Below are 17,453 nucleotides of genomic sequence, written 5' to 3' on the forward strand. Positions count from 1 at the left end.
CTCGCTCGAGATATTTCACCGAGACCAAACTGCTGCTTTTCCGAAGTAATCGCCGCGCCGCGCTGCACCGCACGGTGATACATATTCGGCAAATTATAGCGCGAGATTGGCCGATTTTCCAAGCTTTCGTGCGCCCTTATGATCGATCGATACGCTTTAACGCACGCTATTGTTTCCTTCGTTTTACATGTCCTTTTGTTTCGATGCTAAGAACACGTAAAATTATGTATGATCAAACTTATTTTGATATTTCTCGAATAATTCCAGAAAGTGTTTCCTTTCTCGATGTTATTACCGTTTCTCGTTCTAAATACCATTTCTAGGAAGGTTATATCTCGGTACTTTACTCTTAACTGATTTCACTTAAAATTCCGTTCTCATTATCGTTTTTTTTAACCTTGATTCGACAGTTATACAATATCTAGTTTGATGTGAAAGTATTAATGGGAAACGATTCTCTTATTCCGTCCTTCAAACAAGAGCTATTCGAATTTTTCATCAAAAATGCTACGAAAAAATGCTTTTGAACGACTATCGTTCTTCGAAAGTATCTTATATACTTAAAGAAAATGATAAGAAAATTTTCTGCTCGGGTTACGGTTTCATCGAAAAGCTATCTAATCTGGTAAAGTGATACCTTCCTTGCGCAAACAGAGAGACTCGCTTTTCGTTTCTATTTGTCTTTCCAAAGGTACCGACTGTATTGGTCTTGAAGATTGCACTAACAAACGGTAACGTTAAGTTCTTGAACAATTAACAGGGTGCTGTGCCAAAATTAAGTCCGACGACACTACCGAAAATTCAGTTGGTATTAATACGTCAGTTTTTGCCCAAGGGCGCTGTGGAACGCCGGTCTCTCGGTCCGTCACGGAGCTTTGTTTTCACGGCTAAACATTGTTATGCAAATAGAACCAGACGGCATTGTGTTGCGTTCGGGTGGCGTCTCGTGCTTGCGCCACCACCCTGCTATTCTCATGAAAATTTTCGACGATTATTTATCGTAATTTCTCTCGGAATACGTTCAACATCTACCACGATTCTCATTGCGAGTGCTTTTACAAATAAGCCCACCTTTTTATCGTCGTCCCATCCGGTATATTCGATGTATGTATTTATCTACATATATACACTCGGTCACATAAATATTCGGATACTTTTTGAAATTGAATTAAGCGCGATAACGATGTAACGAGTTACATTTGTATAAAGATTAATAAAATTTAGAACATTTAAGCACAGTTTTAAAGATCTTTGGATAAACGTAACTACAAAATGCATGTGTGCTTTTTTGATTGAAGCTCTCAATATTAAACTTACAAAAAAAAATGTTCTCTTTTTATTTCCCGTTGTGGTTTCAACGTAAAACTCATTTCTTTTTTTTTTTTAATTCTTTACATATTTTATACAGCATACAAATTGCTTCGTATATGTTAAAAAATTCAGAAAATTTAGTCCGATTTAAAAAAAGTAATTTAATTTAAAAAAAAAATATTCGAGTATTTCTGTATTTTGTTCGTTGTTCGTTTAAGTTTTAGAATAAACTTATTTATAAGGAAATATTACTAACGATATGTCGTAAGTTAATTAGTTGTTTACTTTTATATTTGCATTCGTGCTTCGTATTTAATGACAATGACAAAGTATAATATTTATGCATTTATCTATTTCATCCGAACGATTCAATTAAACGGTTAGACGGCAAGAATTAATTTTTGTGCCGGCAGATATAATGCGTGCAATTTTCTCTCAAACCGTTGTCCCCTGCATACCGTTGTCTTGACAAAAGCAAAGATCTCTAATTAACACGGATAATTGGTCCGCTTTACATTGTCATGAAAAGTTGTTAAATCTGACACCGTAGACGAACCAACGCATACGGTAACCTAGGTCCATGTCCTTTCATTCGACGGCAACCCTTTCAACGTCTCAAACCCCTCTCGAGGTTAAACGCTCGAAATTACACTTCGCATAGACCGTGTTAGTATACCAGTACGACGTGTTAGTATATTAAAATCTATTTACATGCGGGTAGAAGAGGGTTACACGGCCCAATTCACTTAAATTGCGTTCCTTCAATCCACTCCAGTTACACCTCCGTATCGTGCGCACTTCGTTCTCTCGCGACACCTCCTCGTGTTTAACGAAATTTCACAGCTGCGTGACTGAATTTCGTAGTTTTCATTTTAATTTTCTTCGCATTCTACCGCATGAATGAATTATTTAACGTTGATTAAAACAATCATTTGCACAAATTTGTTTCTCCTTTCTCAAGTTTTTATACGTATGTTACGTATGTTAAAAATAATAGCATCGAAGAATTTAAATTGTAACAACTTTTCACTCTTTGTCAAATTTGAAAAAATTGACACGAAATAACGATTAAAAATTTCTCGTTTCCGTATGCATTTAATTGCTTTTGAGTTTCTCCAAGTTCGATAGAGAGCGACGTTGCTAAACATCGGTTGAACGTAGAGGTACGGGAAAGTAAGGAGGACTAGGCGTAACGAAAATCCACGAGTTCGTAACGGGTTCGATTAAAGGGGCTATATCGGAGTTTCCGTCCGTGTGCGTTCCGCCACGTGATAACAGAGACGTCGTTCTCAGAGTATATACTTCGTCGAAGAGCACCCGAATACCTTTATGTCCTATTAACGTATATACCAAGAAATCTGCCAGCACGTATACGTATGTAGGTAGGTATATAAGCGTACAGAGGCCACATAGATCCGCTCGACCCACGCGCGATCCTCTCTTATTTATATGCAAATGTAAAAATGGCACTCGTATACCCCGACGCATTCTTCTACCGAATCTGCACGGCAGTGAGCGAGAAGACAAATCCAGAGTGGAAGAGAAGGAAGTAGAAAAGGAGCAGGTAGGTAAAAGTAAAAGAAAAAGGGAAAAGGGGAGAAAGGAGGCCGAAGATTTGATCCAATTTTGCGATAAAAAGCGGAACAAGTGGAACGAAACTCCTGGTCGTAGCAGCGAGTAATGAGAATCCGTAATCTGCTTTAAAGAAAACTAGTGTATATACAATATTCGTCCCGAGTTTTTCCTGGCGACCTTACTTTAGTAATTGGATAATTATAATTTATTATGTTATACAAACACACAGCGAGTAGTAATCTCACAGTTCTGAGTCGAAAGAAGCTTTGTTAATAAGCTTCTTAATTAGAGATCATCTACTCTTATCGAATTTCGTTCCGCGTTATCAAATTTATTATTTTAACTCAACTTTCGCTGGAAAAAATTAGTTTTTATTACATTAATTAAATACTAATTTATTTCCTAGAACTATTCTGAATCAAGCGATTCTTAGAAAATATTTCTTAGAACATCTTATTTAATTTCGAATTATTATTATAGTATTGAGGTACACTTTAGAAATTAATGAGAAATAAAGCGAGAAACGGTCGGTATAAACTCGACTATATCTTCTCTCGAGTATGCTGTTTAGGATATGAAATGTCAAAAATCAAAACAAGATTAAACGAAAGTTAAAGAAAAGTCTGTAGGGGAATAGAAGAACGGATTGTTAAAAATCGATAAAAATCAAGAGGCTTCCAAGTCAATCGGTTGTCAGATTAGAGAGAGCTTTTAACAAAGCTTTTTATTTCAGTAGTTCCTCGGAAAAGTAAGTTTTTATTTGGTGAGTTTTTTGAAAAAATCAATTCATAATCGATGTTCTCCTTTTAGAGAAGTATGATTCGTCTTATTTCGTCCTAGATACACGAAATAAAATTTGACGAAAAATTGAAAGCATTTTTCTTGGAATCGATAATCGATGTCATTGATATTATCATTGAAAATACTATTGGAAAAACTGTAGACGTACGTTAGTAGAATGAAAAGAATCGATTCAATGATCATAGAAACAAATTCATGCGACATATCGAACTTACTCTCTGCTTTCCTGCCTTTCTGACGTAGTCTGAAACAACGACGATAACATTTCGTCAAATATCTTCATTTGCTCGACGTTCGATAGAGGTCTCAACTTCCACGCCTGTAGAGCACCGCAACAAATCGAGCACAGTAGATAGAAGTTGGTCAAACCAGCGATTCGATTCTGGCTTGTCCATTGAAGCCGATGCGAATGATAAGTCACAATCAGCTGCGGTTGCGAGTTCAATCTGAACGTTCTCAGTCGCCAGACGCGACCTTATCGTATCACGTGCTGTGTGGTCAGTGCGATGGGTTTACCGAGAATGCTAGCATTCACAGCGAACAATCGACTTGACTCTGATTAATCAGTTTCACCTTGTGCCCATTATATCGATGAAATATTTCTTGTTTGTTAGTATCAATCTCACCCTCTGTCTCTCTCTCACTCTCTCTCTCTCTCTTTCTCTGTCTCTGTATTTCCTTGGAAACATAGTATCCGTCTCCATCTTTGTTTTATTCATTTGTCTTGTTGCATCGAATAGAAATAAGTTTAATATCTTTATCGTATAAATCACTTTAATTTGCATTTCTCCTCCTTACTACGAGGAATCCTTTGAGACTGACGTATATATACATCTTATAGATACATGCGATTTTCACAATCCCATCCCTCGTTGAGATTCTTGTCCGATCGTCTCTCTTTGACCATCCGATTTAGGCTGAAGTCAGTTGGCTTTGCTGATCGGAAGTGATTGATGTTCTGGTCGAATACCGATCGAACCCATTATTTACCGATGGATCCTATACAACGTTATAATTGCCAGCAGCTATCCTCTTCCTTCCATCCTCCTCTCCCCTTTAATAACGCTGGCGGCTCTTGTCAATCCTCCTGGTTAGCCTATCGATCGTCAGTCAGTGAAATCCATTTTGGATTTGTTTTCATCGACGTGGCAATCCAAATTTGACGCGGTTCTATTCCCCCTCCCCTCTCTCTCTTTCTCCCTCTTGATATGCTATAGCTAACTTGCCAATTTGATCGAAACGAAGTATCCAGAAGTATTCGTTTTTATTTTTCAAAATTTATCCTTGAATCGATTTACGAAGAATAATGATGACATTGGCTTTTGTAAAGAAGCATCATAAGGTATGAGTCGATAAGCACCGTTCGTTTCTTCTCTTCTCTTAGCAGGGCGATAATTGGATTTTAAGTTTTTATTAGAAACGTCTGACTTCGTTGACAGTGAAGGCGAAAGGATGAAAAGAAGAGGAAAAGAAGAAGGAAAGTCGAGGAAGGTCGTAGAAAAGTGGGTTCGCGCGAAAGACGTCACGTCCGGTATACAGTTTACCTTTAGAAAGATCAATCCTGAAGGGGTTAAGTGGTTGCTTTGGAATTTGCCCTTCGAAGGAGCATACTCGCAAAAGCGAGACACTCGGTCACGAATCACGTCTACCTCCGGCGATGCTCCATCGCGGCTTCTGTCATCTTAATCCTTGAGATCCTTTTTACACGGCTTTCTCATTCGCATCCTCTGTGTACTCGGGCTTCTTGTGGACTTTGGAGACGAGCGAACGAGAGTCCGCAGGATGGAGCACCTTTCCTCTTATCCACTTGAATTACGGCGAGGCACGTCCGCCCTTACCTTCGCTCTAGGCTGGACGACGGCCAGCCGCTTCGCCGTTACGGAAAAAGGGCCAAAAGTTTTTCCCTTCCTCTATCTTTACATTCTTCTCTAGATCCTATTAAAATTGGAAACAGCCTACTTTGAGTTACTTTTGAGCCTACTACTACTCTTAACCTTGAAGAACCCTTCGAAAACACGGACGCGACCGTTTTATCGTTAGTCAGAAGTCAGCGAATACTTCGATCCGTAGATGTTCGAACGACGAATGTCCGTCCGTTCGACGAATCGATTTCTTGAGATCTTTCAAGCGATACTTTAATATCGAGCTCCCTTGCATACTTCTTTTCAGTCCAAGAAATAAGGTAACGAACGGAGCAAGTATAAATATACATCTTATGTACGTTTGTGTTCTTTTCGTAACACGTTTCATCTTTGAAGTAAACGGAGAGCCGTCGTATCAAATGGATCGTAAACCATGTTACATGTGTACTTTACTTTCTATGTATTTCCCGGATTTTCTATTCTGCTCGATTGATTTTTCACAGGATCGATTCCAACGTCAGCCGAGAATGATATCAAATTGAGGAAATAATTGGAAATCGATCGAGTTGGAAGATATCGTAAAAATTTCAATATCCGTAATGCTAGAACATGATCGAGTTTGTTGGCAAACGTACTCGTTCCTTGCGGATAAAAAAAGTAGTATTTAAGTACGTATCTATGTATGTCGATAATAAATAATTTTTAAGTTTTGACGCAGATTCGAATTATCTGATATAATTTAGCTTTTTCCTTTTTCGAGTTATTGCTAGACGGATACTTTAAAATAGCTGGATGAAAAAAATCATCTATAACCTATTTACGCTCAGGATCAGGAATATCGCTTTAATCATCGTAACGGAAGAGAATCTAGGGATTCGCCGTTTCGTTCGTACGATCGACAAAGTACTTGGTCGCTCGGGTCGATGGTTTTGAGTTTATGGCCGAGGAATCTACAAGATCGAGATTCTCTTCCTTTTTTCTCTCTTTATTTCGAGCAATTACTTCGGTCCAATAAACAATCGAGCCTCACCTTATCCGTGCGAACACCGAGCGGTTAGTTGATTTCGTGGATACTGCGCTTTCGGGAGGTACGGTCCGTCAAAGATTCGTTCGCGTGACATCACGTACGACAAAGATGGTGTCGCAATCAGACCGACTCGATCGGTCGGTCGATAAAAGACGAAAGTGGAGGTTTGGTCCGAACGGATTACGCGACGATGCGAACTCGAGGACGGACAATAAATGTTCGACCAAGAGAGCACGTTTCCATGAACACGGACATACAGTCTTCCGATTGTACGATCGACGAGCTACCACCGAGCTTTCTTTTCTCTTTTTTTCTCTTTTTCTCTTTTTCTGATAAAAGAGGGAACGCTCAAATCCGTTTTCCACGTTCATCAACCGACGAGCCGTCGCACGTCTATTCCTCTGCCCTCTATCATAAGGTTTGCTTCCTATCTCGTTCCTTTTTTCTTAAAAGAATATTCATTCGAAGGAATCCTTTCTTATTCTTCTAGTTCGTTGATGAAACGTTTCTTGCACGTGCGTCGTCTCGTTTTTCAAGAATGGAACGAAGAAAAGCCAGTGACGAAGCATCACTCGTGTTCCTTTCTATCATAAGAAAAGACGCTTTTAGCAGTAAACTAATCCGCTCGATTGATACCCTTCGAGTTCTCTCTCCGATCCCTTCGAATCCTCATTGAACTCCTCTGGTCTTCGATAATGAAAGAATCCAGAAGACTACTGCAGTTGATTAAGAGTCGCGTCTTTTATTTTTTTTTTCAATTTCGCTCTTTTTGCATCCCGACTCGCAAGTCGAATATAAACCATAAGTTGAGAACGTGACTTATCTTTTTTCTATGTAAGACGGTGTGATCATTCGTTGCGATACGTCTGAGAATTACATTCTATCTTATTCTCTCTTTTCTGATGTGTTCTTTAATTTCCTTTGATACGATGCATCTTGGCTCGGAACTAACACTACAACTGTCCTTAGAACTTTGTACATCTACGTTCAGGTACTCCAAGCTTTCTCCATTTCTCTCATCAAGGAAACTTACCTAGATATATGTAACGTGTTATTATGGGTACATATATCTGAATATGACGACTCGCAACATGCTTGCAAAATGCAGATGAAAGCTACGAGTGAATGAGTAAACTGTATCTTAAAATTTAACAACTCTAACGACTTATTTATTTGAACAATTTTTAAATCGAATTTTTCCGACTATAAAAATTTTCCCGGTTATAAAAATGTATTTTTATATAAACTCGACTAAACAAATTTTGTTCATAGCGTAAAGAACTAGTACCTTAATCAAACGTATATAAGTATAATGGAATAAAATTGTAAGGTTGTGATAAGATTCTGTGAATACTATCGAGATACCACAATTCCTGTTAGATGCAAACGAAGTTTAATGTAAATGTTGTTCGACTTATAAATGAAGTTGAACCTCCGTGGAATTAACTACAACGAAACTTGGAAGTTTTCCTAAAAAGAAGCGAGCAAATGTTTTTTTTATTTGCGGTCAAATTTCATCGTTAAGATATGCATGTATGATATGCAAAGTTCATACAAGAAGAGAAAGATAAACGGATTATTCTGAGTAAGCCAAGTGAAAAGTTTAAACGAATATCTTTGACAATATTAGAAGCAATGGGGACATAAAAGAACACTAAACAATTAGTGGGAATTTCGAGATCATAAAAGGACTATTTTCTGTTTAAATTCATTAGAAAATATAATGTCAGATATATTATTTTTATAACATCTGTATCACAAACTAATTAAGAAACTGTTTGATATGTTTTGTCATAATGATATTACAAAACCTGTCCGTGCTTTTAAACGATAAGAGAACGGATGGATCGATGAAAGATGGCAGAGAAAAATGTAAAATTATCTAAAGTAAATCCGCGATTTTAAGACTAAAAAACGCGGGACAATCCTATTAATGGCAAACAAAAATATATTAATGTAATAGAGAAATTAATGAAACTTATTAAGGAATTAAAGCCTTTTAAGTAATTAAATTATTAACTAATGTTTCTTAACATAGATTCGTGAAAACTAGTGTGAAATAAATTTTAGTCAGATACATTGTATTTGTCAAAGAAAGATAATAGCCGGTACGTGAAAGTCATAGAATTAGAGGCGTCGAAGAACATTCGCACTAAACTTTACAAAGTTCACTAATGCATTAACATTTTCACGAACAGAACGTACATGCAAATACACGTGTGCCCCTTTATAGATAGGAATGCTTAGGTTTGCAAATTTTGTCTTCATCTTACCGTAGTCTCAAATTATAACGAATATTTACGAATAAGGAAAAAGTCAAATAAGCAGTCAACTTAGCAAAGGACGTAATTTCTAAACTTTCGCTTGACATTCAAACTTTCAAGATTGACCTGTTTTAAAAAAGTTAAAGAATAAAAGAAAAAGATACTATTATCATCTAACTTTGATTCTGATAGCTAATTGTACTCCGTTATAACGGAGTTAGTCTACGATATATTTTCAAATTAAAAACAAAACGTAGGTGTATACTTCTTCGGATTCGTAGAGAATTATACCGACTTTTGTATGCCTTCGCGAAGCTGCGAAATTAGGTTTCCTTTTTCTTCTCAACGATCTCGTTTAAACACCAGAAGAACGTACGTTTGGAATAATTGTGAGGGCAAAATAAAAACTAGATTTTGAATAGGCGGAATTTCACTGGAATTTACGACTTGTGGTTTGGTTTAACCGCAAAGATGGATTAAGGTAACGGATACTGAATGGAAGTGGCTAGCAAAAGGAAGGAACCGCATTGCAGTAATCACACGGAGTACGATCTTACTTTTTGTCTTCGAGAATTGAAAGGCTTCCTTCCACAAAAGTGAAACTTTTGATTTTTCCACCACTACGACGACATTTATCGTTCGAGTCGAGTAAAGCGACACAAATGAACGATTCGATGCAGAAATTACTTCTTTCCTCTTTCTGTCTGTCTCTCTGCATCTCTTTTTCTTACTATTATAAGATTTTATTACAAAAACGGATATCATAAGGTAAGAAATAGACGACAAATGGAATTGTGACGTTCTTATTTCCGTTCCGCGTTCTACAAACGACGCAACGTAAAGGGTGTGCGCTTTCGACATCAAACAAACATTTACTAAGTGAGCTTTTGCAATTTTCCCATTTCCCTTGCAAAGTTATACTTTTGTCTGCGAGTAAAAGACATGTACGTATGCGGGAAAAGCATAAGAACGATCTTGCATCGCCGTGTAAAAGGGAACGACGGTAGGGGGTGGAACATTAACGAACTTGAAGAGAAATTTCAAGCATTTACACTAATGTTACGAGACGGTATTCGCGGATATGGAAAACACTAAGGCACGAAGAAAACGAGCTCATTCTTATTTGCACAGTTATAAGTACGGAGGTCGAGTAGCAGAACGTTCAATATTTCTTTACAGCTTTCGGCTGTTTCTCTTATCGACTTTATTTGAGTTTGGCCCGTACCCTTAGTATCTTTACGATCGCGTTCTAATACTAGAAATGGAAATTTATATCTTTTGTTCGCGTGACTTTAAAGCGCTTGTAGAGTGACGATGGACTCGATGAAACATCCTATTACGTGAACGTATAATTAACAGGACATCCGGTGATTATTTCGCAGAATATCTCAAGCGCGAATTAGACTCGAACTAAGTAAGAAATAAATTACATCGTGCACACAGTCCAGCATTTCAATCGAGGAAGCAACCAGAGAGGAATATAGTTGAGAGATTCTCCGAGTTGTTTACGTCGAAACAGAGCCAAGCAATGTCTAGTAACGTGTACAGAGAGACATGAAAACGGTCATGTCATCCTGATTGTTTTGTTTCGAACAAAGCGAACAAATATCTGGCGTGAAATTCGAAACAGTAAGAAAAGTCAAATTCTCTACCTGTTTGATATATTGTAACCTATTGGTATATGTAATAGCACGGACTAAACAATAATATTTAGAAAAATATCAACAATAGACAAAATAAGTGACACGATGATCGATCAAATGATCGCCCAAGAAGCGATTTAACTTATGTACGAACTCTCGAACTAAACAATTCAACGATATGAAACCGGAATATATACTTAATTATATTTTTTATATATTATTAAAGGAAATCGTGCAAATTAAAAATAGAATATTTATTCTGATATCATTCACAACGTACATAGGTCATATTTCCTTCAACCGACTACATCTATTCGATTTAGAGGTTTCCAAACAAAGAGAGAGAAAAAAAGAAAATAGACTTCTGTAAATATTATTTGAAGGGTCGTGACATCAAGAATTTTACCTAATATTACATAGCGAACTTGTTGACACGATCGAACGACTTCGTAAACTAGAAGTAAAAAAGAAAAACAAAGAAAAGAAGAGGCGTATATTAGTCATTTAGTATCGCGTGTGAGATTAAAATGGTAAGAAACTCAGAAACATGAGAGTTGTTCTCCTCCTTGCATTTAACACGCTGCGATAATCGCGATGGACGTTTGCCGCAATTAAGGTAATAGAGGTAAAAAGCTAACGAAGCGCGAAATCGTCGAAACTTTGAAACGTAGACACGAAATACATCCAGTATGCGAGGACGAAATTCGCACGAACGATTTCGAGGAGTATTTTAAAATGAACTTCGTCAATTTTAGTGGTATTCTTTGAAATATGTGTTACTCTTATAAATACGCATACGCGAAAAATTTATTCACTGTAAAAACGCTTCGTATGGAATTCGAGAGAAGATAATTTTTGAAGAGATATTGCTGAAAATTGCAGGAATGGCTATCATCGTTGAACTTTGGGAAAACTGGTCTCCGAACACGATGCCACTGCATATTCGGAATCATTTTGAGTTTGCAGGTAGAGGGACGAATGTATATAGCTATATATATATGTGCGTGTGTATATATATATGTAGTTGTAACTATATACTCATATAGTTTGGCAATAGGAGGAGGGACGTATCTCGGCTAGGAAGATCAACTTTGCTATATCGTATTTCCGTGGGGACAGCGTGCGACCACTCGGCGTCGATTTACGCTCGCAGTTTGAAATACAGTTGTAAACGACAGGAACCGTTGCGCGAAGAAGCGGGATAATGTATGCGCGTCAGGAAATACAAGAGGAATAAGTCCGAGCTATGTACATATGAGTATGTACATACATGCATATTGCCGCCTCCAAGCTCGACTTTAACCCGCACAAGCCGCCGTCTGACGTAACTGTGGAATAACTACTGGCTACTTTGTCTGTTCTAACGAGCCATTTTGTGCGTCTCTTTTTCTATCTTCCTTTCTCTCTTGCTATTTCCCTTTCTCTATCTCTGTCTTTTTTCCTCTCTCACTCTCTCTCTCTCTCTCTCTCTCTCTCTCTCTCTCTCTCTCTCTCTCTCTCTCTCTCTCACTTACTCTCACTCTCACGTTGCTTTACGGAGCTCATAGCAAATTCAAACGCTGAAATTCCCAGTAGGTACTTTTCGCGGAAAGAGGATTATTACGTGCGCGAAGAGCATTCTAGTAACGACACGCTTCAATGGACATGTCCTACTCGTTCACTGTTGGAACAAGCGCAAAAGGAGACGTCCTCTTTAAACGTTACGGACGTCAACACCCCTCATCGTTTCCCGGTCCACACTCTAGCACAGTGATATACGAGCGAAATAATACACGACGTACTATTTACGAACTTTCATCGTTGTCTCACATTTAAAGTTCTCACGAGCGAACCAAACGAGATTAACGTCGATTTTTACGAGTTTCCTCTATAAAAAGCTTTGATACGTGATTCTCGGGATTCTTATCTCTTTCGTTTTCCGAAAAGCATGGATTATATCACCTATTATAGTATTCGTCAAAGAATCATAATCAAAGATTTGGCAGGCGTAGAAAACTTTAAGACATCGTTTCGAAGACAAGCTGTTTGCTATCGAGCAAACAGAAAGTGATAGCTAGTAAAACTTCCTTCTTTCCGACAATATCGAAGAATATCGAAAAGTTTCTTTTAAAATTCGTTGCAGCTCATGGTAGCTCGAAACAATATGTAACACGTGTACCTATATCCTTCCGAATTTTCTTTCATCGTGTTTCGAAATCGAAATCGACATCGAGAGTCGAATGAATGACATTCAAAAAAAAATAATTTATATTATCGTCCTTAAAGAATTCTTTTGCTTTTGCCTTCCTTGAATTAAGCTTGTATCAAATGTACGACAAATTTTCAAGGAACGATCTTTATTTAGCTTTTTGTAGTATTTTACGAGGTTTCCTCGTGCGTTTTCTTAAACGACGCCTAATTTGTTTTATTTTTTTTTTTTTTTTTTTTTTTTACTAGATTCTTGCAGGCGTACTCTGCGTTTTTCCTTTCCAACCTGCCATATCGTTCTCTGGAAAAAAAAGTTTCCAAGAAAGAACATTATACGAGTTCTCGCGGGGCTTTAGCTCTCTGTGCTTTTACCCCTACTAATCCACGCTCTCCGTACCCTTTCCTGCCGTTTCCCTCCCCGCTCTCTCTCTCTCTCTCTCTCTCCCCCTTTCTCTCTTTCTCCCATTCTCTCGTTCTCTCTTACTCTTTTTCTCTCTACGTCTGTTGTATCTTTCATTTTTCTTTCTTTTTCCCTTTCCATTTCCCTAGCATATCCAGTGAAGCGGCTCCGCTGCATTGCTGTGCGTTACAGCTACCTCGTAGAAACCCGAGATACCGACCTTTTTAAACATGCATACGATCTCTCGTACGTAGATTTCAAAGTCTGCAACAAGCGAGAGTGTATGTACGTTCGTTTTCTTCGAAATGTAGGTATGTCGAAAGAGAAATTGATCGTGCGAATCAAAATTCTTATATTTCTACGATAAAAATTGTATCAGATCGATCAATCGATATTCCAAGTATTTACGTTCGCTTATGATCGTCCTTTTTGTCGATTTCAAGGAAAATCAATTCCAATTCGAATTTTTTTCGATTCGAGATTACTTTCGTTTGTTTTACAAATTCATACTCGATCAAATGGAATAAAAAATTTTGAAGAGAAGTACGGAATGATATCTACTTGATTAAGAGCTTTTTTTCGTGACGAATTCATTATCTATCAACGATATTAATAATCACGAGTCGTCGAGTAACGAGATCCCAGAGGATTGACGCCGAGAGGTGGGAGAAACGAGCTAGCATTTCCGTTTTTTTCGTTGAATTCTTTTGGCATCTCGTTTTCGCAGTGACGCAACCTCGTTTAATTGCGAAACATTTCCGCCATAATACGAAACGATGAATCAACGGTTCGCGGACTCTATTCCTGTTTAATTACAAAATATCCTCTGTGCTCGTCGGTCCTCCCTTGCGCACTCATTATTTCTCTCTCTTAATGCGCACTGCTATTTTTCTTCCTTTCCCCTAGAAATGTCACAATTTGAATTCATCCGCGATAAATGCGCTCTGTGAAAGTCTGACGAGACTTTACACGCGATAATTGAAGCATTTTCTCTTGTCATACGTTATACCGTCTTGCAGAGTGGGATACGTCCAAGAAGATGATTATGTCTTTGGTCTTCGCGAGAAAGCAACTTGCTATGTTACCGTAATTTCAAATAGTTAACATATATCAATTGCATTAATGAATTAGAAATCGTTTAATTTTATATCGATCGATATGATATTCTTCTATCATGGATTATAGTTACATTCATTTCGAATGTTTCCTTAAAATTTTCGTTTTCGAAATATAATTTGTTATATATAGTTACTTTGAGAGAAGATCTCGTACAAATTTAATGAAGACGCTTCTCGAACAACTGAATACTTTAAGAAATATTCCAAGCAGCTACTTATAAGAAATACTACGTAGTTATTTGTCTATGATTTGAAACAAATCGCGTGGAAGGAGCAATGAGAACGGAAGAAAATGATACGCGAAAGTTAAGTGCGTATCGAGCTATAGTTCAGAACATTTTCCTAGTCTCAATTTTCTCGTAAACGAGTACAGTCAAGGAGAAAGAAAGTTTGAAATTCCGAGCGTACCAGCCGCGGCACCTTCTCAACTTGGACGTGATTTCGCGCAAACTTTTCTCTACCTAGCGGCTTCTCCTGCGCAGAAGAACGAAACTTGGTCGCCACGAACGATATCTTCCAAAATGACGAAGTACGATCAAACACGCGAACTTATTTCGCCTCCTATAGCTAGGCTTATCGCAGATACGTATTACGGCAACATAAGGAGAAAAACAGAGAGATGAAGGCTGATTCGACCTATTCAATGCACATGTTCGTAAAGTAATCACATTTTAAGGAAATACGATTGTCTCCGTCTAAAATTCGTAGGAACTTGTGGAGAACTCGTGATTGTCGACGACAGATTATTGTCGTTAAAATTTGTCGGTCTCTCTTGGCAAAAGCAACAAAAAGATCAACACGTGGCAATTTGGTCCTTTTCTTGAAACTTTTTCTAACTACACCTTTTTCCTCGAGTTGTGAAATTCTTTGGTTAGTTCGAAATAGTCGTCCGACGATTTAAATATTTTTTTTGGAGGGGTAAAAAAGGTGTCTTGGAAAGAGGAAGAGAAGAAAAAGAAAATTCGAAAGAACGTATTACGTGAATGCTGCTCTTCGATCGGACGTCACGGTTCCGTTATTGAAAGAATGCAACTTGAACTTTTTAGTCTGGTCTCTTTCTCTTTCTCTCTCTCTCTCTCTCTCTCTCTCTCTCTCTGCTTTCCTCTTCGACATCAAGCTGAAACTCCATTAGTACGGAACGACCGTAAAGCGTCGCTCGTTTTACGCGAAAGCTTTGCTACCGAAAGCTCTAAGCCCGATGCGCCGAGTCCTTCGTGCGTTGCGTCACCCTAAAATGAGAGAGGAAAGAGAAGTAGCACCGACCATGGTAGATGGTAGAGGTGTCGCCGAGTGGAGCAGGAAAGAAAAAACCTAGAAGGTGTTACTCGCTGTGGAATTCTTTGAAAGTTGTCGGACCTTCCGTGTTATTTCAACTCGTTTCTCCTTTTTTTTCCGCTTTCTAGATTTTACGAGCTTTTTACACGGTCACATTAGCTTTATTAGCGAATGATTTTCAAACGTGAATTTCATGATTCACGTTTTGCAAACTCATCTTCTTGACTCTAGAGACTTCGATCCGATTAATTGATTGTATCAAAAAGGATGCAAAGAGAATCATAGAATTTTCTATGGACGTAGATGAGTGTAATTTCGAGAGGATCGAAAAATTAAAACGAGAACGGTCAAAAGTCAATTTCGTGATGAAACAAGTATCGTGCAAATGAAGCATTAGCGCATTAATAATGCGCCAATTGCGTGCGCAAAGCAATGACGAGAAAGTTCTTTGCTTGCGGCAATGCCATTGTCGAAAAGTCTTGCCGGACTCTAACCAGCACAGCTTTGTTATGGCTCATTGTAGTGGATAACTGTTGGCTCTGTTAACAACCTTTCTTACGGGAAGGAAACAAGCTCGGACGACATTTGTATACACCCGGGTGCTACTCGTACGACCATTACGCTTTTGATACTCCATCCGAGCTCGTATTGAGCTCTTGTTGTTTTAACCAATCTAATAACTTTCTTCTTATCGTTTTCGAAAGTGGCCTTTCGGATATTGTTATTGAGCAGAAAGATTCGTATAAAGATCTTTCGTTCGTGTCGACAAAAGATCGTTCAATTTTATCATCGGTGTACGATACACTCGGTGCGACTTCCATAAAGTGCGACTAACTCTTGTATTGACCTAAAGAATCTCTCGAGACAATATAAAGGAAGAAATATTGCTGGTGAAATATCCATAGATGTTCCCTTTGAGAGACGACCCTATAGATCAGCTGATTTAGATACCCGTTGATGATCGTATCGATAGTAGCCACGAATATGCATGCATAGGGAATACATGGAATAGAATCTATTGGGATGGGGAACGTAGAAGAGAAACGTAGAAGAGATACATAGAAGAGGAGCGTTGTGCGTTGGTAAAGGGGAACGAAGCGGTGTTCAGTTCGTAGGGTAGTTAAGGGCACTGACGTAACTACTGCGGCTAATGAGGCATAAACAAGCAAGGTGCGAGGCTGGTCGACGCCGCACCGCAACTACCGGCTAACCGAGCCATCCCTGCTCTATCCTATCGACTATCCTCCTCTATTTTAGTGGCCGTCTATAGTTTAGTCACTGTTCCCCGTAAACTAATAATATCGACGCCGCAGGACGGTCCTTTCGTGCGGGCAGCCTCGAATTTATTGGCACAGACCTCGAACCCGCTTTCCTCTACCCTTTCGCGACACCACGGAACTAAGCGACACCAAGCTCCAACCCTTTCCACGCTCTGGCTTAACGTTTTCGATCATTTTGGTCAAACATTCTCGGTTTACGGCCCGTCGCTTTCGAACTTTGTATTCATAATGGCATTCGATTTCATCTTTTCTCTAGCGATCTGTACTGGTCAACTCGACGATCGTAAAATACTCTACTATATGCGCGACCACAACCTATTATCGATTTTTCCCAGTTAACGAGTCACAACGATTCGCTTCCTCTACTTTTTAAGAGTCTTGTCGAAGAGAAATCAAAGGTAGATAAAAGATGGAAGAGTAGACGAGGACGAACGATAGAAGAGAAACATAAACGCGATGAAAGACGAGGGTAATTTGATGTAGAGCCTTTAAATCGATGTGCGTACGTTTCCGTTCAATCTCCTTTCGACTAAAACGATCTTTAAATTTTTACCACTACACTTTCGATAGAAGTAAATCTTCTGGTAGTCGACAACGGTTCAATGCTGTCGGTACTTTATTCTATTTCGATCGTAGAGAGAGTAATGACAGAGAAAGAAAAAGAGGGAGAGAGAAAGCGAGAAAGGATGAGAGAGAGAGAGAGAGAGAGA

General features: G+C 38.5%; 1 protein-coding gene across 4 annotated transcripts in view; it reads right to left on the reverse strand.

Annotated features, from left to right (window-relative positions):
• LOC122632651 (nephrin-like) overlaps nucleotides 1-17,453 on the reverse strand; it is a 272,598-nt gene that overhangs the window by 86,630 nt on the left and 168,515 nt on the right. The gene's annotated exons all lie outside the window — the stretch shown is intronic.

The sequence above is a fragment of the Vespula pensylvanica genome, chromosome 10 (assembly GCF_014466175.1).
Source record: "Vespula pensylvanica isolate Volc-1 chromosome 10, ASM1446617v1, whole genome shotgun sequence".
NCBI lineage: Eukaryota > Metazoa > Arthropoda > Insecta > Hymenoptera > Vespidae > Vespula > Vespula pensylvanica.